This window comes from Arachis duranensis, chromosome 6 (assembly GCF_000817695.3).
Source record: "Arachis duranensis cultivar V14167 chromosome 6, aradu.V14167.gnm2.J7QH, whole genome shotgun sequence".
Classification (NCBI taxonomy): domain Eukaryota; kingdom Viridiplantae; phylum Streptophyta; class Magnoliopsida; order Fabales; family Fabaceae; genus Arachis; species Arachis duranensis.
In genome coordinates, this window is record NC_029777.3 from 98096770 (window position 1) to 98108924 (window position 12155).

General features: G+C 29.7%; 1 long non-coding RNA gene across 2 annotated transcripts; it reads right to left on the reverse strand.

The window, feature by feature from the left end:
• Window positions 1–304: 304 nt before the first annotated feature.
• Window positions 305–12149, reverse strand: LOC127748576 (uncharacterized). Of its 2 annotated transcripts, none has more exons than XR_008010735.1 (4): window positions 11918–12149; window positions 11510–11592; window positions 11038–11202; window positions 305–3483 (listed from the first exon to the last, which is right to left on the reverse strand). It is a non-coding gene; the product is annotated as an uncharacterized LOC127748576 (long non-coding RNA). The 2 variants fall into 2 exon arrangements; XR_008010734.1 differs by having other exon boundaries at window positions 11892–12149.
• Window positions 12150–12155: the final 6 nt, after the last annotated feature.

Sequence of the window (12155 nt, forward strand, 5' to 3'; positions counted from 1 at the left end):
AGTGTGACACAAGCGAAAAACGCACACAGTGCGAAATGAACAAAAATTCAAAAAAAAACACATACAAAACGAGTGAAAAAGACAAAAAACAAACACGTGCGAAATAAGCGAAAAACACACATACATACAAAACGAGTGAAAAACAAAAAAACACACAAGTGCAAAACGAGAAAAAACACATAAAAAATCACACGCGTGCAAAAAGAGCGAAAAACACACGTGCAGAACGAGTGAAAAATATGCACACGTGCAAAACCAATGAAAAACACAAAACACAAGTATGAAATCAGCGAAAAATGCACACAGGCGAAATGAGCGAAAAACAAAAAAAACGCACACGTACAAAATAAGTGAAAAACACACGTGCGAAACGAACGAAAAACATGCACACATGCTTAAAGAGCAAAAATCACAAAAAAACACGTGTGAAACGAGCGAAAAATACATATGTGCAAAACGAGCAAAAAACAGAAAAGAACCACACCCCGTGCCAAACGAGCGAAAACGAGTAAAAAACATGCACACGTGCAAAACAAGCGAAAAACACAAAATGAAAAAACGCATGCGCAAAACGAGCAAAAATGAGCTAAATACACGCATACATGCAAAACGAGCAAAAAACAAACACAACTACCAAACGAGCGAAAAACAAACACCCCTGCAAAATGAGCGAAAAACGCAAAAAAACACGAGAGAAACGAGCGAAAAACAAAAATAAATTAAAAAAACAAACACACAAGTGTGAAACGAGCAAAAAATACGCGCACGGGCGAAATTAGCGAAAGATGGAAAAAGCGCACACGTGCAAAACGAACGAAAAACACGAACAAGTGCGAAACAAGCGAAAAACACAAATAAAATATAAAAAATACATGCATGCAAAACGAACAAAAAATACAAAAAAACCATACACACGTGCGAAATAAGCGAAAAACAAAAAAAAAATAAAAAACATGCGTGCAAAACGAGCGAAAAACACTCACGCCCAAAGCGAACGAAAAAACAAAAAAAACACGTGCGAAACAAGCAAAGAACACGTACATGTGCGAAAAGAGCGAAAAACACAGAAAAACACGCGCGTGCGAAACGAGTGGAAAACACAAAAAAATACACTCTTGCGAAACGAACAAAAAATACAAATACGTACGAAACGAGCGAATAATAGGGACACACATGCGAAATGAGCGATAAACAAAAAAAACACACGCAATCACATGCGAAACAAGCGAAAAACACACTCTGTGAAACCAGTGAAAAACAACAAAAGAAACACACAGATACACAGACACGTACGAAACGAGCGAAAAACACAAAAAAAAACCACAGACGTGCAGAGCTTGGTGTTTTTCAATATCTTCAACTATGGGAATTGGGCCATGGTTCCTCTTGTAAAAGAAATTTGAAGGAGTAACGTACGAGCATGTCAATCCAGAACTTGGTGGCTCTACATTGAAAGGTTCCTGTCAAAAGGAAAAAATGAAAGCATGATAATCTCCAAAACTTAAATGAAATATTTATAGACAAGGGTGACGAGGAGGCTCTTTAGAATAATCTGAAGGAGCGCTGAGTCTAGGCATTTCTTCTCTCTCTCTTTTGAACTGTGAGGATAAGGGGTCAGTTTGAGATTGTCTAAAGGAGGAATTAGCAAGGATTGGAAGGAAAGGGGAAAGAGAAAAAAGGAGTGGAACTGGAGTGAGGCTTTGAGAGAATTTGTAGTCTTAGGCCATATGGAGGTGATGAGAGACTCGCTCAGCGTACTATCTCTTTCTGTCACATTGCACTTTGTGGTGTTTGAGCGCCCAAGGATAAAATCCAAATCCATATGACAGGACACAATAATTAGGAAGATTTATAAATATTTAAAAAGGAGTAACAGTGGTCTATGGTCTATAACAAGGAAAATCATATCATGTTAAATATTTGGGTGTTCATAAGAAAATGGAAACAAAGGGAAAAAATGACTGATTGATAAACAAGTTATTCCAAGTTAGCTTAACTGGAAACAAAGGGAAAAAAGGACTGATTCAGTTCCCATATACCTAAAATAACCATTCTAAAATAAATATGAACTTAAAATTAGCATCAATTCACAGTTGAAACTTACACCCCATATAAGAGTTCACAAGAGACGATATTCCAAAAATATTGCTTAACAACAGCTAAAGCATATATGATCAAGTAAGTTAAAATTCCTAGTCAACAGATTTCCCAATGAAACAATACAAATCAAAGAGTTTTATACATGTTCAAGGTATCCGTAGCTAAAATTTATAGAAACTTAACAGTAATTTTAAGTGCAACAATTACAATATGAGGCAGCACAAACAATAGTAGATGGAATCGTGAGAAAGGGCACCACCATGACAAACCTCAGGTGCTGCACAAGCTAGATAAGGATCTTCATTTGACTAATAAAGAAAGTTAGCTGGATTATGAAAGATGTATATAGGATGCGTTTGTTTTAGCTTTTTCTGACAAAAATTCAGTAATATATACACACTGAAAAAATCATTTTTGACATAATTGTATAGATTAAAGAAAAAAATCAATTAACCTTTTCTGGAAAAACTAAATAGAGTAGCTTCTAATTAAAATTATTTCTGCATACTATAGTTTCTGCATAGAAAAATGTATCTGCTGCAATAAGTGAGTGAGAGAAGTCATAATCTAGAAGTTCAATTCCTTTCCACTGTATTGCTAGAACACTGATAAACTAAGAGTGTGCAATTCTAGGGTTCCAGAAACAATTAACCAAACAGAATAAACAAACATGCATACAATATGAGAGGAAATAGATTAAACCCGCGTTACAATGATGAAATTAAAAAAGTTTCAGTAGCCTCTTCAAGCAATATATAAAATTAAAATCCAAGTGTTTCACATATTGTATAAGAAAGAAAATAATAAGATGAATGATTGAATTTCAACAACAGAGAACTTTCACATAACAAAATTTTCAATTTGGTGACAGGGTCGAAGAAACTTCAAAAACGGAACATAAGAAAATCTCCACAGAAAAGTGTCTCATCGTTATAAGATGGCGTAGCTGCAGAGTAATAATGCGAATAACAAGAATTGAAGCTTCTGGATGAAAAGTTCCGTGTTTTGATTGATACTTGATAAGTTGATAGCATCATGTAGGAGGCTATGATCTATTATTGGCCATTGTTTGAGACTCTAAAACAGCATCACGTGATTTCATATGCATGACCCCATCTTTTACCCCCTTCAACAATCATTTCTCTTGCTTCAGAAAAAACACAACACAATTCCCTGGCAATCTGAAGATCAATACTTGAACACTTTCTTCTTAAGCACTACAGCATCACGTGATTTCATATGCATGACCCCATCTTTTACCCCCTTCAACAATCATTTCTCTTGCTTCAGAAAAAACACAACACAATTCCCTGGCAATCTGAAGATCAATACTTGAACACTTTCTTCTTAAGCACTAGAGCTTTCCCTTGCTCTTTCCATTCCCTACATACGCAAGAAAAATGGGGAAAGGCATCATTCTCAGCTAAGCAAACAATTTCAAAATCCGTACAAGTCCCAAAGGGTTATCTTGCAGTGTATGTCGGAGATAATCAAAAGTGTTATGTGATTCCCATTTCATATTTGAACCAAGCTTTCATTCTAAGATTTGAGTGAAGTTGAGGAAGAGTTTGGATATGATCATCTCATGGGAGGTGGATATGATCATCCCAGGGAAAGTCTCACAATTCCTTGCAATGAACATGTATTCCACCAACTCTCATCTCCCTTGAGTTGAGATTGATGAAGAATCTCAAAATGAGACTTATTAACATAGATTAGCATACATGTTATAACAGATTAGTATAGAGAATTAGAATGACAAATTCAAAGAGTATGTGTTCTATACTTTTTTTTATGCAACACAAATTGACAATGAATTCAATCACTCATATCTATGACATCTTTCAATTCTCGAAGCAAGTAACAGCCTATATATGTTGCATGAGAAAAACCAGATTCTAGTGCGAATAAATTTCAAGCATGAGAAAAACCAAATTTGATAAATTTCATATTGTGCTACTAGAGAAAGAAAACTCTATTGTGGAACCAGGAGATCCTTCACCATTTCAACTTCATATCATCAACTATACCATCAAACTTCAATATTCTAGAGTAAAAAATAACAGATGACATCATTTCACAATGTAAGTGTAAGCATACCATCATATCCAATTTTATAGACTCTTAGGGACTAATATCCTTCATCACAATTCAATTTCACAAGGCCACATATATTATTACATCTCAATATTGTTGGATAGAAAAAACCAGATATATCATACATCGCCACAATTTGATTTTGCAGTCATATAGGACAAATATATTACTCTTCCACACATTTCATTTTCTAGGCTCAGAAGAATAATGAACATGATCCCACAATTTTACCATCAAAACAAATCATTGCACAATTATTTTCAACGAACAAAATTTTAATTTGATGTACTAGTAAGTGAATAGAAAAAACATCACAAAAAAATTGAAATGACTCTGCAACTAAGTTGCCATGCTGTAAAAGTCCATCACAAATTGATAATGAATTCAATCACTCAATTATTTTCTGTTTATATATAACATCTTTCAATTCTTGAGCAACTTATTGCTTATATATGCAAAGTTACTTGTAGTGAGAGAAGCCAGATTTCACGGTTCAATATTCTAATAAATTTCAAAACATAAACAAGAACACATCAGAGAAAGAAAACTCTATTTTGGAGCCAAGAGATCCCTCACCGCATTTCAACCACATTGGGGCCAAAAGATCCTTCACCATATTTCAACGTCATAAGGTCAATTAAACCATCAAACTTCAATGTTCATGGGTCAAACAAGCCAAATAACATATACCATCAAACTTCATCATATCCGATTTTTTTGGGTCATAGGGACCCTTCATCACAATTTCATTTCGTAGGGCCACGCATCATTGTATCCGATTTTATCGGGTCATAGGGATTAAGATCCTTCATCACAATTCAGCTTCGCAAGGCCACATATAACATCATGTACGAACTAAGATCCTTCGTCACAATCCAATCTCGCAGGGCCACATATATCAGGGTTTCCAATTTTATCGGGTCATATGAACTAAGATCCTTCATCATAGGGTCACATGTCATTACTTTTCAATATGATTAAACAGAAAAAGCCAACTAAATTACCCTTCCACACATTTCAGTTTTCTAGGATCATAAGCATCATCAACATTATCACACAATTTTACCATCAACAAATCATTACACAACTTTTTCAAGGGACATCTTATTTGATTCACATAGTAATAAAAATCATCGCAAAAGAATTGGAACAACTCTGCAACTAAGTTTGTCATGATGTAAAAGTCAATCCTATATCATTCTGCAACAAATTCATTTCCCAAACGCTCAAACATACATTGTGCAAGGTAGAATTAAAATAAATTCAAAGTCCAGAGTCGCATCCAAATCATAAAAATAACAGAGAAAACAGTCCATCCCTAGAACTATCAAATGGCAAAACTCAACTGTCCTTAATAACAGAAAAAATAGTTGGGAAAATAAAGAAAAACCAACCTTTCCAAAACTAACTCATCCCCAAAGATAATAAAAAAATAACACCAATAATCAAAAGCAAACCTTTTTCTTTCTGGACATGAATACATTCCATAAGAGCCATGATTTGCACACAAAATTTTGTAAAACACAAATATCAGTCACTCAATTATTTTCTGTTTGTCTAACATTTTCGACAAAATAATTATCTCATCTTTCAACGCTTGAGCAACTTATGCAAAGCTACTTGCAGTAAAAAAAATCAGATTTTACTGTTCACTGTTCAGATAAATTTCAAAGCATGAACAAGAAACATCAGAGGAAAAAAAACAGTATTTTGGAGACAAGAGATCCTTCACCACATTAGGAGTCAGAAACCCTTCGCCAAATTTTACGGTCATAGGGTCAACTTTACTATCAAACTTCAATATTCATGGGTAAAAAAAATAGCCAAATAACATCATTTTGCAACATAAGGGTCAATCATATCCAATATACTCGGATTATAGGGACTAAGATTCTTCACCCCAATTCAATTTCATAGGGCCACACATCATTGTATCCGATATTTTCGGGTCGGATCATAGCGACTAAGATCCTTTGCCACAATCCATGTCATAGGGCCACGCATCATTATATCTGAGTTTTTCGGGTCATATGGACTATGATCCTTCATCACAATTCAATTTCATAAGACCACAAATTATTGTATCCGATTTTCTTGAGTCATAGGGACTAAGATACTTTGCCACAATTCAATTTCGTAGAGCCATGCATATCATCTTATCCAATTCTATCACGTCATAAGGACTAAAATCCTTCATCAAAATGATTTTATCGGGTCATAAGGACTAAAATCCTTCATCACAGTTCATAGGGCCAGATATATCGTACATTTCAATATAATTGGACAGAAAAAGCCAACTATATTACCCTACCACACATTTCAGTTTTCTAGGATCATAAGCATCGTGGACATTATCGCACAATTTTATCATCAACAAATCATTACACAACTTTTCAAGGGACATGTTATATGATCCACATAGTAAAAAAGATCATCACAAAAGAATTGAAAAAATTCTGCAACTAAGTTTGTCATGCTGTAAAAGTCAATCATATACCATTCTGCGACAAATTCTTTTTCCAAAAGGCTCAAACATACATTATGCAAGCTAGAATTGAAATAAATTCAAAGTCCAGAAGAGAGAAAACAGTGCATCCAAGAACTATCAAATGGCAAAACTCAATTGTCCGTAATTCAATCACAGAAAAACCAACTTGGCCAAAACCAATTCATTCCCAAGATAATCAAGAAGTAACAACATAATAAAAAAGCAAACCCTTTTTTCTTTCCTTGCACAAAAAAGGCATCTTTATAATGGATTCCGACGTTAAACACCAAAATGCAAAAGATTTTTTGGGGAGGGAAAAGAGAAGGAGGGGAGACATCTTTATAAAGAGAACCAACAAAAAAAAGGGGGAATCATCCCTATTACCGAAACGTGCAGATAATAAAGTTTCTTCACTGGCCATTGTTGATTCATGCATTCTTTAAAACCCTAATCAATCAGATTTTGCAAAAGCACCAACAATTTCCCTCGCATTTACCGTAGAAATTTTGTTGAATCGAGCCTCCGAAATTCACCCACAGTAGAGCCTTGATCTCATTACTCCGTTTCCATTATTCAAAGTTATAGCAAAGAAAGAAAGAACCCAGCAATTGGAAAAGAAGAAGAGAAAATAAAGAACCATAGTACTACAGAAAATCAAATTTAAGAGGAACCAAAACCGCTTATGAGAAATCACAACTAACGTAGGAAGTGCAAGAGTGAAGTTGAGTAGAGTTTTGCTTTCTTATATAGGTTGTCAGTGGCGGTGTCTTAACTAGGCTTAGTGTACTGTGTTTAGAAATTTAATAATTACAATTATAATTTTTTAATTCTTTCTAATCTTATTTGTTTTTCTTTCCTAGCTCAATGACTAATTGACTTATGCATTTATTTAATTACCGGAAGGTCTTTCTTTTTTTTTTAAGTTATTTACTATCACAATTAATTAATTAACTAGTGTATGTTAATTATTATAAATATTTTATAATTTAAAAATATTTAAAATAATTAATATTTTTTAATCAATTTGAGTTAGTTGAGTCATCATCTTATTTATTTATTTAAGTATTTGGGATTTAAATTCCATCTTGTGTGTAGCAATTCATTAACTAACGGTTGACTCTTAATAAATAGAACATCAATACGTGATGGATTAATTCTCGAAAATTCATAACAAGAAATAGTATTTGTCTTTAAAGCAAAACAATTTCTCATTAATAGCAATATTGAAATTTACTTGGGACAATTTTATTTATTAGTATCGTATTCAATTTTGAAGTCAAAACAATCATATTTTATCATATGATTTTCAAGTTTTCAAACTTATAGATTTGTATCCTTACAAAAACTATTAGATTAATTAATATTTTTTTTGTAATATTACCAGAACATTACCAGTATTAGTTAGTGTGAAGAAAAATTAATAACAATTTTTGTTATTCAATATATAATTAATTTTATTGAAAAATAAATTAGTATTTTTTAAATTGGTAAATGCATTCTCTTTTAATTCTTACAATATTTTATTTGACAATATTTGTCATTAAAAAATAACAAATACCCATACTATCCGATGTATAAAGTAATTTCTTATTTTAAAATTAATTATGATTAGTGAAATAAAATTTAAATTTTTTTTATTTTCTTACCCAAATTTGAATTTAGAATTAACTAACAACTATCCTTTTTTTAATTTCAATAACAAAATAAAATTAGTTAGGTGCAAAATATATAGAATTTAATAATTTAGATTATTTAAATTTTAATTACCAAAAATTAGGTTAATAATTAATTATAACTTAATAATCAATAATATATATTAGTATAAGTACATGAAGTAATATTTTTTTTATTATTTAAAAATTTATTCACAATTTGTTAAAATTATATAATTAACATGATTATTTTTCTACTAAAAAATATTAATTTATACTATTTATATATTTTTTCAATACTAATAAGTAAGTAAATATTTGTACTATTATACTTATTATTCTAGACTAGTGTAAAACCCGGGTTAACACCCGGACCAAATATTGATCCATTTTAAATTTTTGTTGATATTTATTCATTAACATTAAAGTTATTATTTTTAATTTGAAAAAAAATGTAATAAAGATTTATTATACAATGCATAAACTTTTTTTTCTGTTTATAGAGACTAAAATAATTTTATTATTTTTTAGCTCATATTAATAAATTTCACTTAAATATAAAAGCTATTATGTTTATATTTTTAAATGAATATTATTACACTATTATTGTTATAAAAAATTAAAACTTCAATAAAAATTAAATAATTTATATTCGAATCTTACAAACAATAAATAGTAAATAAATGACATTTATTTATATTATTAGACTCCTAACATATAGTTTGTACTACGCATGGATATTGTGCTTAATTTATTTTATTGTATCTATGTATAATTTAATTATAAGAAGATTAATATATATTTATTGAAAGAATTAATTTACTTAATATACAGAGAAATTAAATAATTAATTTCTTTTATTATATTGATATTTAATTTGATTAATAATTTTTTTAAAGTGGTAAATTTAAAACACATTTTTAACCAAATTTAAAAAATAGATAAATGAAGTATCATGAAAAGGTAAAATTAACTATTCAAAAAAATTAGTATGTTTCTTGTCATTGGTACATACTGTTTCATAAATCTATTTTTTTATTTTCTTAATCTATGTGCAAAGAAACTTATACATGAATAGTAAAATTTGTTATACGTTGTACAGATTGAATGGTTAATATTCTTTTATTATATTAATGTTATTAATGTTTAATCAATTACAAAAAATAAGTATATAAAATTTAGAATGGTTACTATTAATTTGTATGTTTAACTTTTTTTTCAAATGGTAATTTTTAGAACATATTTTAACTAATTAAAAAATAAATAAATAAATAAATATATTTGTTGTTATATAAAGGTAAAATTAACTATTGAAATTGTTGCTCTTTATACATTATTAGACTATACTTATTCAATATTTGGACTATTTATTTCAATTTGTATAATTATCCCAAGTTAATCTTTAATATATATATACATATAACTAATATGTATAACTTGAATAACTGAGGTTAGCATTTAGAAATTTAAATATATGTTTATAAAAAATAAATATTATTATGTAATCTAATATATTGTGTATCATTTTAAAAGAGGTTAATATTTTAATTAAAAATAATAATTATATTAACTAAAATACAAAATACGTAAAAAAAATTATTAGTACACTAAATACTTTTGATACATGATAAAAATACTTTTATTTTCTATGTCTTTTAATATTTGGGGTATATCATGGAGGATGAATAATAAGTTCAAAATAAAAAGAAAAAACTAACTTCTCAATTTTGAAACGAAAATAGACAACCTCCGAAATCTATGTATTTTTTTTACCAAATCAGTGCAAAATTGCATTAAAACAATTGCAAATAGATAAAATTTCAAAATACTCAATTCTTGGTCCCTAGCATAGAAATGTAGCTAGTGAAAATAGCTAGCAAACAAATGAATAAAACATTAAGGTCAACTTTAATTCACATTATTTCAAGCGTATGCCAAAATTATGCAATAGTGAATAGGTACTAATAAGAGTATTTTTATTGGAGAAGGGTGTCAATAAATAAACAAAGCAACTTTTATGAAAGAAAAATTTACAAAATAAAAAATAACTCAACATATATAAATAATAACAAACCTCACCATAGAAGTAAAGAAAGAAAGAAAAGTAAAAAGCATATGTGAGCATTCAAACCATTACTATCATGCATTCAAAGAAAGAAAAAGCATATGTGAGCTAGAATTTCCTCACAAAGACACATTACTATCACACAAATGAAGAGAGCACCTTTTGTTTAGAAAAAAAAGAGAACTTTTGACATGTATAAAAGTATATTTTTCAAGTTTATTGAATGATAGAAAAATGTCAGCAATTGACATTTTAATCGAAAGAAATGCGTTAGACTTAAAAGAATGTTAAAATCCAGGAAAAGCTTCAGTGAGAATTGCATACAGCTTAATAGATACTGAAAAAAAATATTAATACTCTACGGTATATGCAAAAGCTTTAAAGAGTAATAAGCTAAGTTTCAAGAAACCAATTTGCAAATAAAGTATAATTTTTTTTGTCAATAAAATTAACTTGAACGAAATCATAACATATTAACATATGAAGACAATATAATTATTTTACAAAAGATCATACTTGCTGTCTGATTTTCTCAATAAAATTCATACTTGCACTTCTGTCTCAAGTTTTTAATAAAAAAATAACAAAAAAATCAATTAAAAAATGAACTTATCAACAGAGGTAGTAGTTATTACCACGAAATTGAAGTTTGAATGGAGAAAAGCATTTGCAGCCGCAATGGTTTGTTCATTGCTTTTCTGAGCATTGAGTTTTTCACTTCTTCCTATAGCTTTATGGTGTACATCACAGCAAAGAGTAGCTTCTGGATTCTGCCTAATTGGTTGTTTTTGGATTTTACTCTGTATTTATAATTACCATACAAATAAATTAAATTTATGCATATCTTCTGGGCAAAGTAAAAAGATAAATGTTTGACAAATACATTTATCAAAAATAGCTCATGCATGAGTTGTTTAATATGGGTAAAAAACTTATAAACTCTATTTTATAATGTATTTGCACACAAAAAAAAAAACTTTTTTTAAACATTGGATATTCAAATACCTCTATTAACAAAATAGGGTTAATTATGTGAAGAAAAAGTGAGAATAATTTTGAACTAAACAAAGGAACCTTTCAAAGTCCATTTAAATTATAATTACTTACCTTAAGAAAAAGAGCATTACACGCATATTCTTGCACTGCACTCTCAATGCGTTTTGCATTAGACATCAAGAAATCATCTCCAACTAATTGCACAACATTGTAATAAGTAGAAACAATTCAAATAAGATCCTTATGAATAACTTCTCACTGGTAACATGCCAATATATTTCTAAAACAACCCTAAAATTATGAATAAAGTTCTTTATAACTTTACCCCTGTTTTATGAATTTCTAATAATGAAATCCTAATAGTGTCCCGCTCACAGATACAACAATTGTTAACAAATGAATATTATAAGATTATTCTAAAAATCAAACCATGAAAATAAGCATGATGTGAGATTATTATGTTATAAGTTTATAGGTCTCCCATGATAATTACTTGTGAATGATAGGCAGCATCACTACCTTTGAATCACAAACTTTCACCTGCTAAAAAGGAAAAATGATACAATCAATTTTTTGGCACAACAAAGAAAAATACTTAAATTTATATTCATTTTACAGTCACAAACTCACAGCAATATTTCCATTCTAAAACACATGTATATCTATGAGTTAAACTCCCTTTCTAATACATTTTCCTTGTCTTAAGTAAAACTATTTGATTGTTCTTATTATATATTGAAGAGTGCATGTATGAATC